The 22384-nt window shown below is 43.0% G+C and overlaps 1 long non-coding RNA gene across 1 annotated transcript in view; it reads right to left on the bottom strand.

Annotated features, from left to right (window-relative positions):
* Positions 1 to 226: 226 nt before the first annotated feature.
* LOC141575128 (uncharacterized) overlaps positions 227 to 22384 on the bottom strand; it is a 30435-nt gene continuing 8277 nt past the window's right edge. The window contains exon 3 of the long non-coding RNA XR_012502483.1: positions 227 to 484. This is a non-coding gene — a long non-coding RNA (uncharacterized LOC141575128). The remainder of the gene's footprint in view (positions 485 to 22384) is intronic.

Raw genomic sequence — 22384 nt, 5'->3', positions numbered from 1 at the left:
AGAGGTGATACACACTGACGAAAAGAACAGAAAATAGATGTTAAAATGTTAATTACTGTCTCTGAGTAGTGGGACAAGGATACCCTCTTTTGCCCCTTTTTTCAGACTTATTATATTAATTAGGCATTATTTTTCATCTGAAAAAAGCATTTTTAGATGTCTAGTACCATGCATTGGAGAAAATACATGAGTACTTACAGAAACAAATAACTAGGAGACACGGCAGCAGCGCCACACAATGTAGAACGGGCGATCCTGAATAACAATGCACAGTTACATAAGGACCCACAAAGTGAGAGCACCTGCTGTAACAGGGCATGGCCCCCTTCTATTTGTCAGTTGTGTCTTCAGGGCTGAGGCAGTTCTGAGCACGGCCAGTGTCAGTGCTGGTGTCTGGATGGATGCCACTGGAGGTGAGGGCACCTGCAAGCCGAGAGGAAGAACAGAAACCATCCTCTGCTTTTTCTGTCTTGTTTCTTTGTTACTGTAAAAGAGAGGCATAAATAAGATAAACTAAATCTTCCCTGCTGAAATTTCAGTAATGAAACCGTTTTTAAAGTCTTCACAACTTATATTCTGCCTATAACTGTCTTTACAACAAAGCATCATATTTACTAAATGTTAATTAACTCAATTAACTCCCTGTTGAAACCTATTAAAGAACATGAAATGCACTACGTGAAAGCACCACGCCTGCAGTGACTACCTCAGCTGTCTTGACGGCAGTGCAGTCAGCCCCCACCATCCCGTGGCCCTGAGCTCCTGATGCTGCTAAGAGAGCACGCTGCCTCCTCAGATGGAGAGGAACTGTGAAAGCATTTTCTGAAGTCAACAGCACTGACAAAACATAACTGACAAATCCCAGGCTTCTTGGAGGATGTCATTTTCTGTTTCTGACCAACACCCGTCAATGAGCAGAACCACCCCATTCCGAGCCATAGGACTCACGTGGGAAGCAGTTTTGGAGAAATTTCCATGTATAGAATGTAACCAACTATACATAGAACTCTGACAAAGGAAAAGATGAAATACTCTGATTTTGGAAGACACTCAAAATATTCTCCTAAGCCTTAATAGGTGGAAAGTCTGGGCTTCTCCTCATCCACTTATTTATTTCACATCCAGTGAGAATCTCCCACAAACCCTGTTTCCCTGTGTCTGCTGGGAGCCTCAGGCACACTGTTGCTGTCGATCTTATAAGTCACAGCAATCTTATAAGTCTTATATGTCTCACACCTGCAACCATCACACAATCTCACCTCGTAGCCTCACTGTCTGAACTTGGCCCCATTTTCTCACCTGTTTATTTGGTATCTGTTCTTCTGTAAGCTGCCTAATATGCTTCTTGGAACAAGTCAGAAGAATGAGTGGGTTGATAAATGGACAGATGGACAGGTGAGAGATGGGCAGACAGACAGACTCCAAGAAAAGGGGAACAAAGAAAATTTCCTATGCAGAACCCTCTTCTAGTCAGGGAAGAAAACCGCCACGGAGACGTGTGAAGAGGCCAGTGGCTTAGGGCTGTTTCCTGGATTCCATGAAAAGTCCCACCAAGAGAGAGGGTAGAACTATAAATAATAAAAGAAAAAAGCACACATGCTTGAAAAATATATCTACAATATGTACTTTCTAAAGAATAGTTTCAAATAAGCAAGGCCCAATAACACAATTTTGGGGTATTTAGAGAAGTGAGAATCCCACATCCAAACCATAAGACATCCCTTTGGAGCACTGAGAGTCTACACGGGACGGTCATAAAGCTGTTTCTGCAAATCCATTCTATCCTGCACTTACGAGGAACGAGCAGCTGTGCTCGGGCTGCCCACGCGCACCATTTACACCCCACAGCACCTCTATGGGGGAGGGACGCCTAGCGAGCCCCGTCTCTGCAGGACAGGAAACAAGTATGGGAGAGGCTAAGCCAACATACCAGTTCTCCATCTCACAGGACTGGTCACTCCAGAGCAGGACTTGATCTCAAACCCATGTTTGTAACCACAGTACTACCGTGCTTTATGTGCTTTTTGTGTGTATAATACATTTGTTTCTGGCATGAAAGGATATTTAATAAATTTTCGGTTGTCTTGTCTATCTCATTAGCTCACAATCAATCTTTATACTGTTGAACTGTACTATTTCAAAAAGAGTACAACGGAAAGAGCAGGGATCAGAATAAGTGGGGCTGCATTCTTTATCTGGTACCTCATCTCATCCAAGTCCCCAACCAGGGAGAAGGAGCAAATGTTTTCATCTTTTAAAGAGAGGGCTCCAGTGATGGTGACTTACTCAACACCAAAACCAAGGCTGGGGGAAGGGCACAGGCAGCAACCAGAGCAGTATCAACTGAAGGAAGGAGAAAAGAGTTCACGGGAGGGCTCAGGGGGTCAGCCTGATTTAATTTCAATCGATAAAAGAATACCACAGTCTGAAAATACTACCATGCAATGGATTTGCACTTTCTTGACATCTAGCAAATTTCCACAGCCCACATGTAACATTATCATGTACCAGTGAAAGGAAGAGTGTACAGACAGGGAAAATCAATGCCACAGGCAGGCTGAAAACCAGACTGGATGAAAGGAAGAGAAAGGGCATAGTTAAGAGGAGGGGAAAGGCTGGGAAAAAGACATCATCACAAGGACTCTCAAGCATCATCCAACAATCATATAATCATTCATTCAAGAGAGGGTTACTGAGGTCCTATTTTGTGCAAGATTTTACACAGGGCAAAGAAAGAGCACAGCGTACATGGTGGCAGCAATTGGCGGGGCTCAAATACACTTCTGATCCCGGTAACTTGCACACTTTTACTCAGGATAAAGGCAAAGAAAAAAAGTAAAATAATACTCTGTAAACACAATGCATTGTTGAAAAAAATTAAAGAAGTCCTAAATACCTGGACAGACACACCACGCACATTCCTGGATCAGAAGATAGTGCTCTTGGAGTGGCAGTGCTCCCCGAGCGATCCATACATACAACGTGGTTTCGATTACAATCCCAGCAGGCTCCTCTGCAAAAACTGACTAGCTGCTACTACAATTCATATGGGAATTCGAGGGTCTCAGTAACCAAAACGTACTTGAAAAAGAAGAACAACATGAGAGGACTTGTAATTCTCAATTTCAAACCTTACAACTGTCTCTCCAAGTGATATTAGAGGCCATTTTTAAGTTATTATTGTGTTTATCCTTATTTTCCAAATTCTCTATAATGAATATATCTTTTACAATAAGAAAAATAAAAAGTAAGGTATCTTTTAAAACATGCACACTGATTCATTCATTGGGAAAAAATATTTTAACTATAAAGAGGTAAACAAATATCTAGTGAAAAAGGACTACTTAAAAACAAGAGTGCATTTACATTTTTCATAAATTTACATCTGAAAAGCACAAACACATCAAGATTCTAAGGAGACCGATGCAACATATTAATATTTATTTACAAAATTCTAATTTAACAATGAAAACTCAAGAACGGTAAAATCGTGGTTGACAGCCAACTGCAAACACATGGAGAGCAAAGGCCTAGAAATCACAGTTCCTTTAACTCTGCTACTACCTCAGTAGGAGAGGAAATTCCTCACTGAGAGGACAGTGGAATCCCATGCATAAGACAGGATACGCAGTACAAACTGCACTAGAATCAGGGGTGATTTTCTTAGAAGAACTCTAAGGCTACAACATTGCTGAAAAACTATAAAAACATTGACAGACAGATTAAAACACAGTCATATATATTATACAGGAACATATGAAGTCTGCTCCCATGTTGCATAGAAATACAAACATATTTATTCATTTATGGGCACTGATTACTTTATCCCAGGTAGAATATTTCAACTAAAACAAATAATCAATAATACACTCCTCTTGTCAAATCTAGTTGATAAGTTACTCTGCTATGTAACCATAATGTGTCTAAGATAGATCTAAAATTAGTGAAAAAGATCTTTTTATGGTTCCCTGAACTCTTCTCAAAATTCCAAGCTAAATTTTAAAATAGATCAGAGCAGTATTTCTATATGATCTTTTCCCTCGTGAAATGAACACAGTCTGTTGTCAAAATTCTGTCCTTAAAATGGTTCACGAGCACTGTATCCTAAAAAAACTGCTGGACAGCAAGGCACTATCCAGACAATGTGACCAAACCAATGAAACACAAGGAAGACAGTGACCCTATTCTGGAGGGCTTATATATGTGTCAACACAGGGGTTTTTATTTGATTGGTTTGATTGGGTAGCAAAATAAAATCACTCAAGTACTTTCTTCTTTGAGCATTCTGTAAGTCATGACTGTGTTTTTAGTGTCATGAGCAGGAAAGACTTAAGCATGACTTGATTAGGTCAACTAGCAACAATCATCACTGGAGAGTGAGTAATAAAGAAGTTAACTGATAGAAATGCTTCTCCCTACATGAGACCTAAAATAAACCTACACTGACCTCTGCAAGGAAAATGAGATGAGGTCCCCAAAGAGAAAACAAACTAACAAGAAATCAAAAACGGAAACACTTTTTCATTAACGATTCCAGGAAGGAGTGGAGCATGTTGGTGAAAAGCACAGATGTTGGGGACAAACATGAGGGTCTGAACTCCCACAGCACTGGGTAGCTGTGACACTGATATGTCAGTGAAATTTTCTGCATCTCAGTCTCCTGTCCATAGACTGGGGACAACAACAGCACCCGTCTCCTAGAACGGTCCTAAATTAAGTTATTTTATATATAAAAGTTTAAATAAAATACCTCAGATTTTAAATATTACCCCAAAAGCACAAGGAACAAAGAAAACAGAGATAAATTGGAGTTCATCAAAAGTGAAAACTTTGCTTCAAAGGACACAATCCAGAAAGTGATAAAACAACACACAGGAGAAAATTTTTTCAAATCATTTATCTGATTAGGAATTTGTATCTCCAAAAAAAAAAAAAAATCTCCTACCTCTAAACAATACAAAGGCAACTCAATTAAAAATTGAATAATGGATCTGAAAAGGTATTTTTCAAGGAAAATATACAAATGGCCAATAAGCACAAAGAAACGATGTTCAATATCATTAGCTGTAATTGAAATCAAGTCAAAACCACTAGGAGAAACTGCTTCACACTCACTACAATAGGATATACTCAAAAAGAGAGTCACAAACAGTAATGAGGTCACAGAGGAAGCGGAGATCCCAGCCCTTGCTGGTGAGGAATTAACACAGTGAGGCCACTTTGGAAAACAGCCTGGCAGGTCCTCAGAGAGTTAAACATTTGGTTTATGAATGACCCAGCCTTTCTGCTCTCTGGGCACACACGTAAGAGAACTGAAAACAAGTGTCCACATAAAAACTCCTACAGGAATGTTCACGGCGCCATTATTCATCACAGACAAAAAGCAGAAACAAACAAATTGCCTATCACCTGATGAATGGGTAAACAGTGGGGCCCAGTCATACAGTGGAAAATTATTCAGCAATTGCAAAGCATAGAATACTGACCCAGGCCACAACTTTGACAAACATTGAAAAAGTTACTCAGTGTGAAAGAAGTCAGTCATAATAGACGGTTTCATTTACATGAAATGACTCATTTTACATGAAATGTCCAGCACAGGCAAATCCTCATAGAGAGAAGAGTGGCTCCTTGGGGCTGGGGGAGGATGGGGAAGATGTGAATAACTGCTTATGTATACGGGGCTTCCTGTTGGGGGATGAAAATGTTCTAAGATTGACTGAAATGCACAATTCTGGGCATAGAGTAAAAACCGCTGTACATTTTAATGGGTGAATTGTATTCAAACTGTTAAGAACAAAAGCACCTCGGGCCAGTACCTTCCCATAGTAAATGCAAATTGCTAACTTTTATTACAGGAAGAAGAAACTGCCCTCAGCATGAAAGCAGGAGATCATCAAATGTGGGTAAACTGAAATTGGACAAGAGCATTTCACTTGAAACAGTTGCTGCGTGTACAAGAAATATTCAGAAATAGGAAAATCAGTTTGACATCACGAAGAAGCATTCTGCTTCAAATGAAGATCAAGGATTCGGCAAGCCCAGCTGCTAAAAATGACCAGAGAAGAAACCTGGTTCTTAAAACAAGCACCAGAGCCAACAAGGAAGTGGTGGTGAGGAAAGCAGGAGGCCGAAAATCTGGAACAGTTAGCTACAAATAATTTCTCCACTGAAAATTCAAATATAAAATGAAAGTGATGCAATGCTGTGCTGACCTCACGTGAATGGGCTTCCTCCGGTGCACGACAGTTCTGTAACCCCAAATGAGAGACTAAGGAGAATCAGCATGGTTCCTGGGAGCCCCAAGTGACTGCCCACCAGCACACCGACCACCATCACATCTGCCAGGGTTCAATTGCAGAGAAGAGACCAACTTCTGAAAGGCACAGGAAATGTTGACCAGGGAAGAAAAGGCTGCAGTCAGTCCTGGGACAGAGGCCTTGTGAGCAGAGGCCAGAAGGCTGCAGGTGAACTGGGGTTGCCCTGGGGCAGGAAGGGACCACAAGGGAGCAGATCTCAATTCTCTACTCTCTCTCCCTCGGGTAGGAGAGATAAACCTGCATCCTTCTCACCTGGAACTGTGGGTTCTGGCTGGCAGAAATCTTACAGACACGGAATGATTATTCAAGACTGGAAAAAGTCCAGCAATCGAAAGGGAGTAGGGAGCCAACTCCACGAGCCTATCAAATGCTCCCATATTTATTGTGTATAATCAAAGGAAATAGTCATTAACAGTTGTGTGATAGTAAGCAGGAACTTGGGGAAAGTGGATGAGACAGAGATTATAGAATCCACCATGAGTACAAAGTCTTAGTGTATCTTTAGGGAAGTCATGGGGTGAGGGGAACAAAATACATTCTTTAGATATGTGAATTACAAAGCAGACCACCAGACCAGCCAGGTCCTTGTTTTGGGGATAACAGACTATCTAACAGCACACAAGCCCAGCTTTTATAGCTGAGGGCCTGGGTCCTTGCTTTGCAATGAGCAGAGTGCTATCTAAAACCTCAACTATGCAAGCAAAGCATTGTCTCTGCTTTTTAAGGCAAGGAGACAGGAGTGAGGATGCACAGGCGCTTGCTTGCAAAGCAGTTACTAAGCATAGTTTTTCTTAAAGTTGACAGGCGGCCTGGGTCTGCTACAATTTGTAAACCCAATCAAGGGCTCCCACATGGAACCATTATGGAGAATACCCTGGGATGACAAATCCTGGTTTTGGGTCTTTTCCTGCCAGCTTCAGCCACTCTAGAAGGGTCTATGCACATCCCTGAATAACGATCCCACAGAACCACCCACACTCATAACTCCTGGTGCTTGAAACTTAATTTTAGCTCTACACAACTTAACTTAGAAAAGTTTCAGAAATAAAGGATATTATATACTTTTTATAGCTCATCATATTACTGATTTTTCTGATTGCTCTAAGCTGCTTCTACTTGGTAAAGCACCTAACTCTGCCAGTGAATTCAATACTTTCCATTGGGCATAACTAGCCAGTTTGAGCTCGCTAACTTCAATTGGTCAAATACCAATACACTTAATTGATTTTATTGTTCATCAATTTCAGCCGGGAGGAGAGGGAGTGTCACTCTGTTCCTCAGCCCACCCTCAACTGTTTTCTCATCAGCAACTCAGGCCTCCTGAAAACAAAAAAAAGCATTTGTTTCCCTTCTTTTACACATTCCACAAACCCAACAGGAAACATCAGCCTGAAGAAAGAATTCAGCACAAATGTTAAAACAAAAATCTATAAACCTGAAGTATCTCCATCTCCGAATCATGATACACAATGACATGAGAGTAAGTGTGTCAGGCACAAAGCATGCGTCAGCCTAACCACCTGATTTATATTCTTCAAAGGAAGGAAGGTTTTCGTATTTTTTATTATCACTCTTTCTCATTGTTTCTGATTAAACCAAAAAATAGTTTATGAAATTATTTAGCACTGCAATAACAGATTTTTGTTGTATCAATTACAGAAGGCATTCAGAGGGGATAGGAAAACCCACCTCTGTAAAAAATTCAAAATATCTTCCCCTGTTAAGAACACGTATACAAAATGCAACAGGGAATTCAAATTCTTGTGGAGAGGAGCAAAAGCCACAGAAAAAAAGCAAAGTAATACTATGAGTCAATTTAAAATTCACTGGACAAACATGCTCAATGCATTCAATGAATTTTAAAGGCACACTGCAAGCCATTCACTTAATGATATGCAGGCTAGAGGAAGAATTTCCCTCTTTAACACACAGCAGAAATCAATACGGTGCTCCACCAAACAACGACCAAAGAACAATCAAGTTTTTAACAGTTCTGATAAATCAGCATGTTCTAAAGATGAAAATCCAAAAATTTTAAACATTCATTCACACCACAATGAAACAAACACTTAAAACCAAAAAACCGCAAAGAAACTAAGCACATAGATCATGTACATAGATCAATGAGAATTTCTTTTGCCGCTGGAAGAAAAAACAGGCTATAGCCTTTTCCTTGAAAAATAAAACTACTTTTAAAGATAAATGTTAAAACACATTTCATCACTCATGTTGCCTTGAAAAATCTGAGGCACTTGTATCTGATTAGAAAAGCAATTCTGAATAATCGTATCTTACGATTCAGTGCCAGTTTGCTTTAGGAGAAAAGAGAAGAGAAAAGCTACTGTTTCTCATATCCTGCACAGAGTGTGAAGTGCCTCCCTGCCTCTTTCTTCTCCCGTTTTCTAAGCTCATGCTCCCCAACCCTTCTGAAACAAGTATGAGAATGACTTATTCCCACCAATATGCCAAATGACAAAAGAATATCAATTTATTTGTGTAAATATATGCCTACAGCTTAAACTAGAGGAGAAACATATCAGAAGTCTATATGGAACTTCTTTCTACATTCTTGAAATCACACACACAATCGTTCACACACACAGACATATTCCCCCTGGATTACTGGGCACTTAACAAGCTTAGGATTTCCAATTTCTAGAAGATAAATTTGTAGTTAGTTTAACATACAAAACTGTCAGCTTTTGAAAGCCTTGATCATCTGCTAAACCATCCAATTATCAAAGAGACCCAATTAGACTTCTCTGTAGAATGTAATTTCCCATGATGACAAAACAGACCCTAAGAAGTACTGGATCCAAGTCTCGTGTTTATCACTAGCTATGATCGTTTTTAAGCACATTAACAGATTCAGAAAGGTTTGTCCCAACATTTATTCTTCTTGATATAGTATACGTGTTCAAATGCCTATACAGAGACTATGTCCCATGATGGTGTTTAAGAGCTCTTTTGTGTATTACAATATTTATTTTTAAGTGCAGACAAGGAGGGTGGGTGTTACTCAGTTGTAGGCCACCTGCTTAACATGCAAAATATCCTGGCTTCAGTCCCCAGTACCTCCAAAAAAATAAATAAAAATAAGTGCATATTTAAAAATGAGTAAAGATATTAAAAAATGCAGACTAAAAACCACTGCAATCTAGGAGCCACAATTGGAATAAAAAAACAAGTGTTTCTATCAAATATTGACCATATGCCAATCACAGAGACCACCACCAATCACACCTGATAACCATCACGTGTGGTTCTCAGCAACCCTACTAAGTAGACACGGATGAGAAACCCGGCACTGGGATGAGGAGACGGAGCTCGGAGAAGCCGGGGACGCTGACCGTCCTGCTCCCCGTGACACCGCGTCTGCCCAGGGCAACCGCTGACGGAGCTGCACTGAGGGGACACCCAGCTGCATGGAACCTTGGGGCACTGGGGAGTCCCAGAAAACACAAAAATTGTTCAGTGAAAAACCAGCTCAAATATATTACACTGTGCCACATCCTTTAAACAGGGAACATGACTGAGAACTTTTTGATGCCTCTGTGTCCTTTCTGCCATCATCAATATTTGCCCTCTCAGGGCGACCACTGATGAACTGGACCCCATATGAAGTGCACTCAGATGGAAGATCATTTGAAGCTGTTTTATGAAGTTTGTAGGACTCTATGCCTCACACAGGCGGTCATCCATCACTTCTCCCCGGTGTGGATGTACCACCTGAAATCACTCCTTTCTGCTTTTTAAAGTCCCTTCATCTACTCCAGACTTTTCAACAGCAAAGAAGCAGCTCAACCACAGACAGTGGACAGCTTCTCACCAAAGGGACTTGAACAGCCCATCGGACTACCTGGAAGCCCTTTACTTCTATTAAACCCACTTTGAGGTAGTTCATCATTTTCTGATTGGTGGACTTGGCCTCTGACTGGCCTTCTCAGAAAGCTTCCAGCCTCACATCCGGGGATGGGATAGGACCCTGATATTGGGGTAAAAAAGTGCAGAAGTTGGACATCATCCAGTCAGGTCTGCACAGGTAGAAGTGCCACAATGTGCTCAAAAATTATGCAGTCAGCACCCCTGGGCTCCCATGGACTGATTTCACATTAACCAAACGCATGAGACACTTATGCAAGAAAACCAGAAACTTAAATTATTAATGTAACAGAAGACGTGAAACTATGAACCAGACTGAAATATCAGAGTTCAAACATGAGTACATTTTCTCCTCAACGGCCCAATCACAGGCAGGCAGTCACATGGCAAGCATGGACAGAAGTAGAGCAGGAAAGGTTTCTAGATTAACTCAATGGACTAAATTTCTGTTATACCAACAGATCTACTGCCTGGAAAACAAAGCTAATCACGGTGCACTCTTCGTGGACAGTGGCCGAGGCACGACTGTGAGCACCTGCGTGACTCTCCTTTCCCTGTCCTTTCTGGGCTAATGGATGCACAGACGTACAGAGATCAAGGCATGCAGATACATCTAAACATCCAAAGCCCGTCTCTGTGAGCCTCAAAACCAGACAGCCAGGGTTTAAATACCAGCTCTGCCACTTACTATTTCTGTGACCTTGGCCAACTTACCCTCTGTGTGCCTCAATTTCCACACTGTAAAGCTGGGATAAAAATCAAACCTTCCTTACTCGCTTGTTGAGAAGATTGAAGGATACATTTCTGTAAAACTCTCAGAAAAGAATGTAGCACATTTTTGGTGCTCAACAAATGTCAACTTAATATTACAGGGGTTTACAAATCTCCCTTCTAATCATCTTCTGTGTTTCCTGGCTCGTCTAAGTCCCAAAGAAAATCCTTATTTCTCCTTTTATAAACTCTTGGGGTGCACCCTTCTGTTCCATCCCACCACCTGTTTAAACTGAAGGAGAGGATGCCTCCTCCCCACTCCTCTGGGCCATGGAGAGTGCTTCTCCCTTCATACCCCTGACCCCTGGCCAATGGCTAGTCCTCCTCACACTAACAGAGTGAGGTGTGATTCCAGGGAGACAAGCAGGGCATGTGAAACCCTTCCTTTCCCTCCAGGGCTGGCCACCCTTGGGAAGCACCCGGGATGCTCAGCTCCATGGCAGGACATCCCTGTGCATGATGGGGCAGATCCTCTCAAGGGAAGGCTCGCTGTGGCACAGAGATACCTGGGACAGGGTAAGTCTCTACTTCTGGGACACAGTATCATGACACTCATTTACCCACAGCCCTGAAGTTCATGGAGAACATGGCTTCATCAGTAACAAAGAAGACATTTAACGCCTGCCTACTCTTTTGTGTCATCTCTCAGTTTGCTTCTGGAGACAACATGTGTATAAGTATTGGATCCCCTTAGGCCCCAACATATATGAAGTAACAAAAAATTCTGTGGCTTAACATTGTTTCAGGGCCACTGTGTAACAGTTCTGACTCTGCTGATGCTAAATTATGGGTATAGGAACTATGGAACCTCCTCAAATATCTTTCATCATAAAACCAGCTTTTCTAATTTTCCTGCTTCTTAGTAGTGGCCAAAGACCGTCAAATGATGGCTTCACACAAAACAGCAGCAAAAGTTTAAGAGCCCTCTTGACATACCCACTGTGGTAAACACTTTACACAACTTCTAATTCTCACAATTCTACAAAGCAGATAGGAGCGTCCCCATCTCACAGACTAGGGAAAGACTCAGAACGAACTGACTCAGGCTCACGTGGCTCAGTGGCAGCACGTGCAGACAAACCCAAGCCAAAACACTACACCCCTTTTTATATGTACCAAATCATCTCCCACCAATAAGCACACAGCGGCGGGGTCAATACTCAGGGAACTCAATACACTTTTCACCTTTAAGGTGTTCCAGAGGCCGCTTAGAGCTGTTTTATAAAATTCACGCTCACTGGTTTCTAACACTGGAAGAAAAGTCCGATTTTGCCATTGTTTGCACAGCAAGTCTGAAAAGTTCACAGCGAGATTACAGAATAAAACTAAGATATAAGCAGAATAATTTTTCCAGGCAGACAGACACAATGGACATTGTGGTATTCTGAAGCATTAAGCAAAGAAATCAAAATAAAATCACGTTGTTTAAGCCTTCTTTTAAAAACAGGAAAATTAAGACTGTAAGAAGGTGCAACACTGCCACCTATGGCTAAAAAGACCTTCCAGGTTGCCGGGAAACATGCAACACAAAAATTGCCTGTAGGATGAGAAACGAGAATCAGGTAACTAAAAGCTCGTGTACCACATACTGCACTTTGCTTCAGGGGAAGGGAGGGGTATTCAGTATTTAATCTGATATTGCTAATAGTCCTGAATATAAACAAAAGACATAGGCTCATGGAAACTCATCTTAGAAGGGGGAAGAATACAGTCCAGCCACTTCATTTTACAGGAGGGGAGACTGAGACCTGGGATCTGTCCTCCTGTCAATCCGGAGCAAAGTTCCCCTAGGCCTCATGTCTTGAACTGTAGCAAAAACCAACAGATCTGTACTAGGCCTATATTCATAAAAGTCACGTCTGTATTTATCCAAAAGCAGATAATCTAAGTATCTTGCAAAATACTTCTCAAAGAGCCAGAAATCATATGTTTGTTGAAATACAAAAACATTTATTTACATAGTAAAACAGCATGAGCTTTATTCTCTCTATTAAAAAGTGACACATCAAATCAATGTTTTGATATTTTAAACCTGTTAAGAGTGCAGGAAAAAAAATCAAAATTTTCTTTAATCACAAAAGTGAGAAGCTTACTCCCTGAAAATGATGAATGTGGATTTTTCTAAATTCAATCGATCTGTTCAGAATCAGAAGAATTTAAATGTCTGAGGGGATGGTTACACGGCAACATGAATTCTGAGATGTAACAATACATATTCTGAGTAAATAATCTTCAAGGTCGTCTGCTTAAGGCAATTTAACTAGTCCCTGTCTCATTAGAATGATACAGATTTCATTAAAACTTCATAGTGCACACACAAAAAAAGAATCCTTGTTACTTTAAACCATATTCATATATATCATATATAAACATATTCAATATGCATCAGAAATAAGACACCTTCTTTACTATTCAGAGTTGATCCTTCTAAACTATCTGGCGTTGTGACAGCATATTTTTATTAAGCACCTCTTGGGTGCTTTGTGTACAAGGCGTCTAACTCTCACAGTCAGACAACTTAAACCATATTACTCAAATTTCACAAATGAGGAAATGTACTTAAGTCATGAAAACAAATTACATATTCATCATCAGGAAAGAAAAGAGTAAAGACTTTAGTTACAATATTCACTGACAATCTTTTCTTCAATACTAAGACTACATAAAACCAATTCAGTCTTTGTAAGTATATCTGTCAATAAGGGCCACTAGAGAAAAACATGTAACATCATAAGCAATGGTTGGACTTTCAAAGCCCCCTTCTCTTTTGCACAATAATTATTTTAAATGTTTTGTTTTAATGCTTACAGAGCACTAAAATAAAAAAAATACTACATTTTTAAGTCATTACCTGAGAATAAAACATTTCTGAAAATGGGCAATTTTAATTTATGCCACTCTGTCTCACATTCTCACTGGTGTCTCTCCTTTAAAGCCCTCATCAGGCTGAGATCACTAAAATCGGCCATTTATGGACTTAAAGGTGTTCGGGAAACCACTCAATGGGAGGCTGATTAGAGGAGCAATTAAAAATGCATCCTGTGCAGCCAGGGTTCCAGAACAGAGGTAGCCACCACCAGCTGCGTATGATTTGGGACAAGCTGCTCCATCTGAAAATCCCTCAGCTGCAAAAAGGGAGACACTGATACCTACGCTCAAACACCTGCTATGAAATAAAACATGAGGAAAGCATTTTAGCCTTAGGTAGGTGTCCACTCAGAGCGAGTTTGGTCATTATGATGATGAGGATGGCTGTTAATAAATTAAGCTAGACCAAAAAGTAGAAATCACCATAAAGGAGAAACATTTTAAGTCAATGAACATTTCCTTTTGGATGGATTGCAGAATATTCTATTGATTTTTTTAATACACCAAGTTTTGTCCATTAATTATAGATTTACAGGTTCATGGACAAGTCTCCAGAAAAAGAATTAGAGACCTCTAAACTCTGAATATTAAGAAAGTAAAGTTTAAAAAAAACAGGGGGGAGATTATACCTCATTTGGGAGAGTATGTGCTTAGCATGCATGAGGCCCTCAGTTCAGTCCCCAGTAACTTCATTTAAAAAATTTTTTTAAGAAATGGAGAATTAAAGCAAAATGATGGAGGAATACAGAATTTTTTTAGAAACACAACTCAGTTTTAAGATGGGGAAAAAAACATCCATTTCTCAGAGGAAATCTTGAGAGCTATGTAAACTGGATCTGAGATGTCTAGTCTTTTAACATTACTCAAGAATTCATATTACCAAGTCTTAAAACTACCTGAAAACCAACAGTGGTGATAGTGATCATAACAGCTGCCAACACGGATCGAGTTCTGGCTAGGACTGCTCTGTTCTGACATCTCTGCCCCTGAGGCCTCACCAGGCTGAGAGCACTAAATTCGGTCATTCATGAGCATCACGTGTAAGTCCTACATTTGTGCTTCTCACTCCCCCCTCCCCAGCCCCTCTGAGGGAAGCACTGTTATCATCTTCCCCACCCGCAGATAAGGCCACCGATGCACTTAGACTAAACCCCTTCCAGGTCACATCGGCATTAAAGGACTTCTGTATTTCTGCTGTTTTCCTTTTGACAAAGGAATCTGAGATATCAATTCAAGAGAGACTGTTAAATAATCAAGTCTGTCTGGTCTTCACCTCAAAGAGCAGATACTATAAATTCCTGATGTAGGATGAGGCTGCCGCCACAAACTGACTCAGCTTGAAATTAATATCCAAGATGAAGCAGCGGATACACGTAAATATTCACGAGTGTCAACTCCGCTCATGGTTCTGGGCCCTTCACTGCCTGAACGGGGGTGAAGTCCCCACCCATGTCAGGGATGGAAGTGCAGCTCTTCCCAGTGTCACCCAGGCTTCACGGGTTATTTCCCCCCACAGACTGTCCTCAACGATTAAAAAGCTCTCAAGTTTTTTATACCATGCAAAACTGAAAGTCATTTCTGCAGATGGAGCAATTTCTCAGGCTTAAACCTTTTTTGTCTACACTTAGCAAAGAGGAAAAACTAAACATGACTCTGCAAAGTGTCTGAGCCTCACCACTCACAGGAGTAGAAAGGCGACAGCAGAAGATGACTCTTCACATTGCAGGATGAGGCCAAAATAAAGCCGCCCCAACCACAGGCACTCCCAGAGACAGTGCTAAGCAGTCTTCTGCACACTCACGGCTGTGCAGCCCTCACCACCATCTATCTCCAGAACACTCCATCATCCCAAAAGAAACCCCCTGTCCACTAGTAGTCACACCCGATCCCCCCTCCACCCAGCCCCTTCCAACCATCACCTGCTCTCTGCCTCTGCATTTGCCTATTCTGCGCATTTCAGATCACTGAAATCAACAATATGTGGCCGATTGTGTCTGGTTCCTTTCACTTAACATGCTGTTATCAAGGCTCATAGATGTTGAAGTGGTATCAGCATCTCTCTCTGTTTTTTTTTTTTTTTTTTTTTGAAAACGTTAAAGTTTATTAGAAGGTGGTAAGTACTATCAAAAAGAGTAGAGTGGAGCATAAGGTATTGGGTTTCAAAGGGAAAAGGGCAGGTTGAGCAGTCAGGGTGGACTTCCCAGAACAGGTGGACTTTTTCATCTTCCCCTTTATTTTTTTTTCTTTTTTATTCACTCTTACGTCTGAATAATGTTCCACTACATGGAGATACTACATTCTGTTCATCCATTCAGCAGCTATGTATGGACGAGGTCCAGAAGAATGAGTGTAAGAGGTGACTAGCAGGGATGGAATTAAACAAAGGGCAAGATGTGCTTAAAAAAAAAGCCAACCAATGGAGGCACAAGGAAATTCACTGAGTTTCTGAGCAAAGTGCATGCTTGCTTTGGCAGCATTACCGTGCAGGGCTGGGGCGGATATTGGCAGGAATCAAGGGGAGGGAGTCACCTGAGAAGACGCCCCACTGCAAGTAGCTCAGCCAGTTCTCCTCCCTCATCCTGTATTGTTAGAGCCATGTTTCTTGGTTTCTTTTATGTCAAGTAAGAGCACTTTAACTACACATCTGATCATCTGCATCAGACCACCTTACCTCCAAGCCACAGAAAATCATTCACTGACCGGAGCAGCTCCAGGACATAACGGTGATGGATCAGGGAGTACTGCAGCATCCCTGCCTGCAAGCACAAACCCCACATGTGCCCTGGTGATGTCCGGAAAATAAAATGCATGGAAATATCTCACTGCTGGTACAAGACATCTAACCCTAAATTTCCCCAAAATCACGCTGGCAAAGCATTACTCAACCCTTTCACTACAAAAAAAAAATAAAACAAACAAACAAACAAAAAAACCAAAACAACAACAACAACAAAAAAAAACGGCTAAGAAGGCAAATTTAGGCTCTTCCATTGAAAACCAGCAACCATCAATGTCAGTATCTGAGCTGGAATGCTCCTGACTTCAGAAACCACTGCGCAGTTACTTTTGAATGGTGAAAGGCCCATATGTATTCCATGTAGATTATATTACAGTAGGATTTTTCATTTCAAAATTTCCAGTTGCAACATTAACCCAAGAAAGTTTATGTTTCAGATTTCAAAAAAATCAATTATCTTCCACATTCTTAATGTTGATCCTATTATTATTTTATAAAGGGAGCTATGCTGCATATTATAAACCAACTGTTTGGTTTCTGCAAACAAGACCTTTATGACCTCACTATTTCAGAGCAAACTTTAATGATGCTTTGAGAGGTGGGGCCTGGGGCGCTCCCTAACAGCTCTTTAAATACTGACAAGGTTGTGCTATTAAGTAATGCAAAGGCTGTAAGTCCACATTAACTCAGAAACCAAAGAAACTACACCAAAGCCTTACTTTATCATTGTTATATATTCCTATTCTTTTGAATATTAATGTTCTTAAAAGATATGATTTTTTTGAGAAAGATAACAGCTGTATTAAATTTCCTCTCACCAAGAACGCAATTTTTATCAAGAATAAAACCCCTATGGAAATCCAAAAGATGGGATATTTCTACCGAAGTGTACTTGCAGATCTGAACACAAACCTAAATCCTATCAGATCTCACGCGAACGAGCTCAACAAAGTCCTGGGATACGCTGGAACTTAGCTCTTCTGTTCCAAATGTTGGCTGAGCTAAGATCATCACACAAGGCAGGGAAGGAGAGAAGAGGAAAGTCCACCTGGCGGCCTCCATCTGTTTTCTTCCAGCCAACAGGCGCCACTAGGGCGGCCCCACTAACAAGACCTCCCCATAAGAAAATCCGTCATCCACACTGCCCCTGCCGTCCCCAAGCAGCCCCGACGCCCCTCTCCCACGGGTCACCTCCCAGCCTGTGAATGGTCTTCTAATGACCCCCCCCCAGCTGGTGGCACACTCCTCCTCTTCCCTGCTACACACACACACACACACACACACACACACACACACTCAGAGCAAGGGCAGCCTTCCCAAAGCACAAATTTGATTACATCACCCCCACTTCAAACCCTTCAGAGGCTCCCTGGTGGAGTTCTAGCCCCACCCCCGACACTGCTCACCCAGCCTCCCCACAGTTCCCAGGTCCCCAGTGACCTCAGGGGCCCCCTGACCTGCTGCTACTTCCCACTTGCCTCCAGGCTCATTTTGACTGTTTCTCAAGGAAGCCTTCCCTCCCCCAACCTCCGCACTTTGTTCCTCTGTTCCTAGAACATTCTAGGCTAAGTCAACTTCTGACACTGCTAAGCTCCCAAGAAGCAAATACATTTTGCTTACTAATGTGGGTCCACTCTCTCTCCCCTGGCCACTCAGAAGTTCTCGTGTTATGAATAAATGATGACGGGGTGGGACTCAAAGGGACAGACATACCTGCTCTCGCCCATCGTGACCCTTCTTTCTGTAGAATATCAGAAGCAAAACCAGAAGTACCTTTTCTGAGGGTCACTTCCTGCTGACACCCTTCACTGCCTCCTGTGTCAGTTCTAGTAAAACCCAAACTCATCCAAAGCCCTCCACCCAAGGCCATCTCCAGTGTCCTCCCCAGCAGGGCACCCTCCACCCTGGACCATACAAGGCACACTCGACGAGCTTCCACCCCACAAGCCTCCAGGCCTCTGCCCGGGCTGCTCCTGCCACGTGAGCCATCCTCTTGATGCCTTCTCCTGGCTGACACTTACTATGTCCTCACAACTGAATGTAGAGCACATTTCTTCCAGGAAGTCCTCTCTGATAATGTCCTTTAGGTCTTCACTGGGCTCTCTCTACATCAGCACTGCATGGAGACCAACTGGGTGTTTGCCTGCTCCTTTGAGACCACGACCTCTTGGGGGCCACGTGTGAAGGAGTGAGAGATTACAAGAGGGGTGGGAGAAGCAAAAAACAAAAATCAAAGCCCAAGTCCCAAATTCAAGGTTTCTTTCTCAGACAAAAAGAATAAAATATTTCACACGTATGCAATATGGTTACTATTTTTGTGGCTTGTGGACAGCAAGAGCTTGGTGTTCTAGTCCAAAACCCAGGTTACATGCAAAGAAATGTATATATTCATATCCAAAGGAAACCAGAGCTGCTCAACAACAGTTTGCAATTAGAATTGAAAGGAACTTTGATAAAGGCAATCTCTCTCTCTCTCTTTTTTCTTTTCTAGCATCATATAATTTTAGAAATATTTGCGTGACTAAGAGATGGCTACAGCCCGTGATTCTGCACTGGAGTGTTTGGGGCTGAGGAAGCCCAGATTACATGCACTGTGTAAATGCAATCACACCAACACAAAGACAGGCGCCCTGGTGGTGGAGCTGATGTTCCAAAGCAGGCAGCCTTATGCTGTAAGAGAACTCTAAATAGAAAGGAAGAAATTCAATGTTCTGTACTCAATTTCATTCACTATAAGGGCCATGAACTGATAGTATATCTTGTCTAATGAAACCCAAAAATAAATTGTCAACGTCGATTTTCTTCATCTGACCGTTTTATGCTAACTTTATATATGAAACCCTCACTCCATACAGAAAGCTCAGGCCTACGCTGCAGCACAGTTACATCCCACGGAAGAAAGTCTATCAAGGGAAAACTAGAGAGTTTCCCTTCAGAAGCTGCTAAGTCTGGTTTTGCACCTGTACGTCATTTGCAACCACGTCATCGTCAAAGGAGTAAGACCTTACCTCTGTGGGGCGAAAAGCACTGCGGTGCTTCCGAACCATCAAAGAACACTGAGATTTGTGAAACAGTCCTGAGGCACATAAGTTGCACTTTTTCTGAAAGGCTCCAAAACTGACCCACTTCACCATTCCACGTACAACAGGGAGGTACCGGAATTAGTAGAGAAAACATGCCCTTGAAATCTGACAAGGCCCTGCTTGAATCTTGCTACAGCATTTACTAGCCACAAAACAGACCAATTCCTTAACCCCTCTGAGAAGGCTTCCCAATCTGCAAAAGGGGGCTGCCACCACCCACCTGGGAGGCATGGATGTGAATGCAACACGCAAGTAGGGCGGCCGACTGGTACCTGACATGGGGCCTGGCTAGTTTCCCTCCGCTGCCCTCCTCCCCCTTCAAACTTGCTCTGTTTCCCCCGGTAAGGGTCAAGCGCCCGGAACAGATTGCCTGATTCTTCTGTGTGTCCCCGGATACGTGACTTACCCTTAGGAGGCCAAAAAAACAACTGTCTCCTCCCCAGTCACCATCAATGTTCTTAAGAGTCTGAGAATTTTTAACTCTATTTTGCAGGGAGACTATTCCAGAACTGTCCAAGCACCATTCTCCAGGTTGGCTCCTCACCCAGCGCCCATCCCTTCTCACCTCAGATCCTCTGTCTGATTGCCTTCTGTTCATAGGAAAGTGAGTCCAGTAGGGTGGGGACTTCCTAGGCCTCCCTCTCTCCCTCACAGATGGGTGTGACTACTTACTCCCCACTCCAACTCTAGCTTCTGAGGAGACTCCCCTCCCGGACCTTGGACCCTGCAGCCTCTGCATCGTCCCAAGATGCGCACACGTGGCTACAACCTTCCCTTCAGATTTCTTCCTGGGTGGTCCTCCCCATCCCCCGCCCCTTAAGGATAAATGGTATTGCTCTGAAAATCGCAAACGCTGCCGCTGACACACCGAAACTGCATTGTCTGGGCTTTACTCCAACCGAGGCACAGCCCTGCCCCCCCTCAGCCTCAGTCTGCACCTCTCGAGATGAGCTCATCCACCTACACGGCTGTGAACACCAGCTAAGAATGACGACTCCCAACGTGTATCTCTAGTCCGGCACCTTCACCTGAGCCCCAGGCTCATAGACCAGAGTGCGTCTTTGAAGTCCTAACTTGGATGACAAATGGCATCTTAAGAATGCCTCATGTCCACCATTTACTCTGGAATTCGATTTCTGGAGGTACCTCCCAGGCTTCCCATATTAGTAACAGCCCCAGCACCCACCTATGTGTTTGAGGTCATATTAAATTTCCCCTGTTCCCTCCCCCTAGCCCTGCCCTGGAATCTGTCTTGTCATTTCCATCGCTAAGCCCATCTCAAGTCTGGTTCTGCAGGGACCACGGCTGGAACCCCACAAGCTCATAGCATGGGGCAGTGAGTCACAATCTTCCGAAGGGTGCTCCCTGGGAACCCCACAAGCTCATAGCATGGTGCAGTGAGTCACAATCTTCCGAAGGGTGCTCCCTGGATGGGGAGGCATCTCCTGGCACGGGTCACCTCAGTAGGCACTGGATTCTCACAAAGGAGGCCCTGGAGAAGGGACTCAAGGTTCTCCCGTGGTCTGAACTTTGAAGGGCCCGAGGTCTGTGGAAGCTCCTAATTAGCAGACACACTTGCCAGTGAGCAGATGAGGATGGAGGAACCCAGGCAAGGCTGTTCTCACTCCGAACCCTGGGCTCTCAGGAGCCACAGGAAAGGCCTGTGTCCAGGGCACAGCCCAGCCATCACAGATCCAAGCCTGCATTTGCCAACCCGGACAGCCTAGACTCCTTCTACTTGTGACACTTACATCTGTTCTGTTCCCCCCGAGAATGTGATGAACTCTTTCAGAAAGCCTGGCCTGTCTCAAGCGAGACCAAGTCAGTGAAGGATGAAGTGTCCACATTTGGACCAGAGCATGAAAGGAGAAACAAGGCCTCATGGCCAGCATGATGTTGGTGGCCAAACACTTCCCCCAGGTGAGATGAACCAGAGTGGGGGTGAGAATCCAAGGTCCTAGGTCGGTCAAAGCTTCTTCCTACACGGCTGACTTAGGTGTTGGAGACTCACTTGGCAAACTAACGACATGGCCGTCAGTGGTGGACGTCAGCTGCAACAGACACAGAGTCAGCTACTTACTGACAACATGTGTTAAAAGTAAAGTCCTGTGCAGGGAGGACTGCATGGCTGCTGAGCCAAACCACAGACCTGGCTCTGCATGCCCACTGGCTGAAGCAGAGAGGAAGCCACCGTCCCATTTAGCGGTCCCTGTGTCCACCAGATCCAGGTGAGCCAGCTACTTAGGAGAAGGCCATGTTGTCCTGATACTCAGAAAAAACAGTCTCGTAAAGGGAACAAAAGAGTGACATGGATTTTAGACCCGCTTCTGCCCCTTTATGAAGGCAAAGTAAAGTAAATGGCACTGGGAAGTTGAATGCAAAAAAAAAAAATGGTGACTGCTTCCTCCAACAGCTGCTCACCCACGAGCCGGCCACTTCCTCACCAGTGACCTCCGGCCAGGCAGCACCATCACGCACGTCACAGAGCGACAGCCAGGAACCGCGTGCCGAGCACGTTTGTGGAAAAGCAGGAATTGAGCAAGATGCTGCAGACTTTGACTTTACAAGTTTAAATACTCCATGAAAATAATCCCTCAGCAGCCGCCTAAATGAATTCGCATCTCACTTCTTCAAAACAATCAAACAAATTTAATAAGGGCGCATTTGTCACCAAATATAAGGAGGTCCAAACAGGTTCCTCAAAGCAAGGATTTTAACAGGTA

This window comes from Camelus bactrianus, chromosome 26, assembly GCF_048773025.1.
Source record: "Camelus bactrianus isolate YW-2024 breed Bactrian camel chromosome 26, ASM4877302v1, whole genome shotgun sequence".
NCBI classification, from domain to species: Eukaryota; Metazoa; Chordata; class Mammalia; order Artiodactyla; family Camelidae; genus Camelus; species Camelus bactrianus.
Note: the sequence above shows the minus strand (reverse complement) of the source record. Positions and strands in the feature narration are given on the sequence as shown.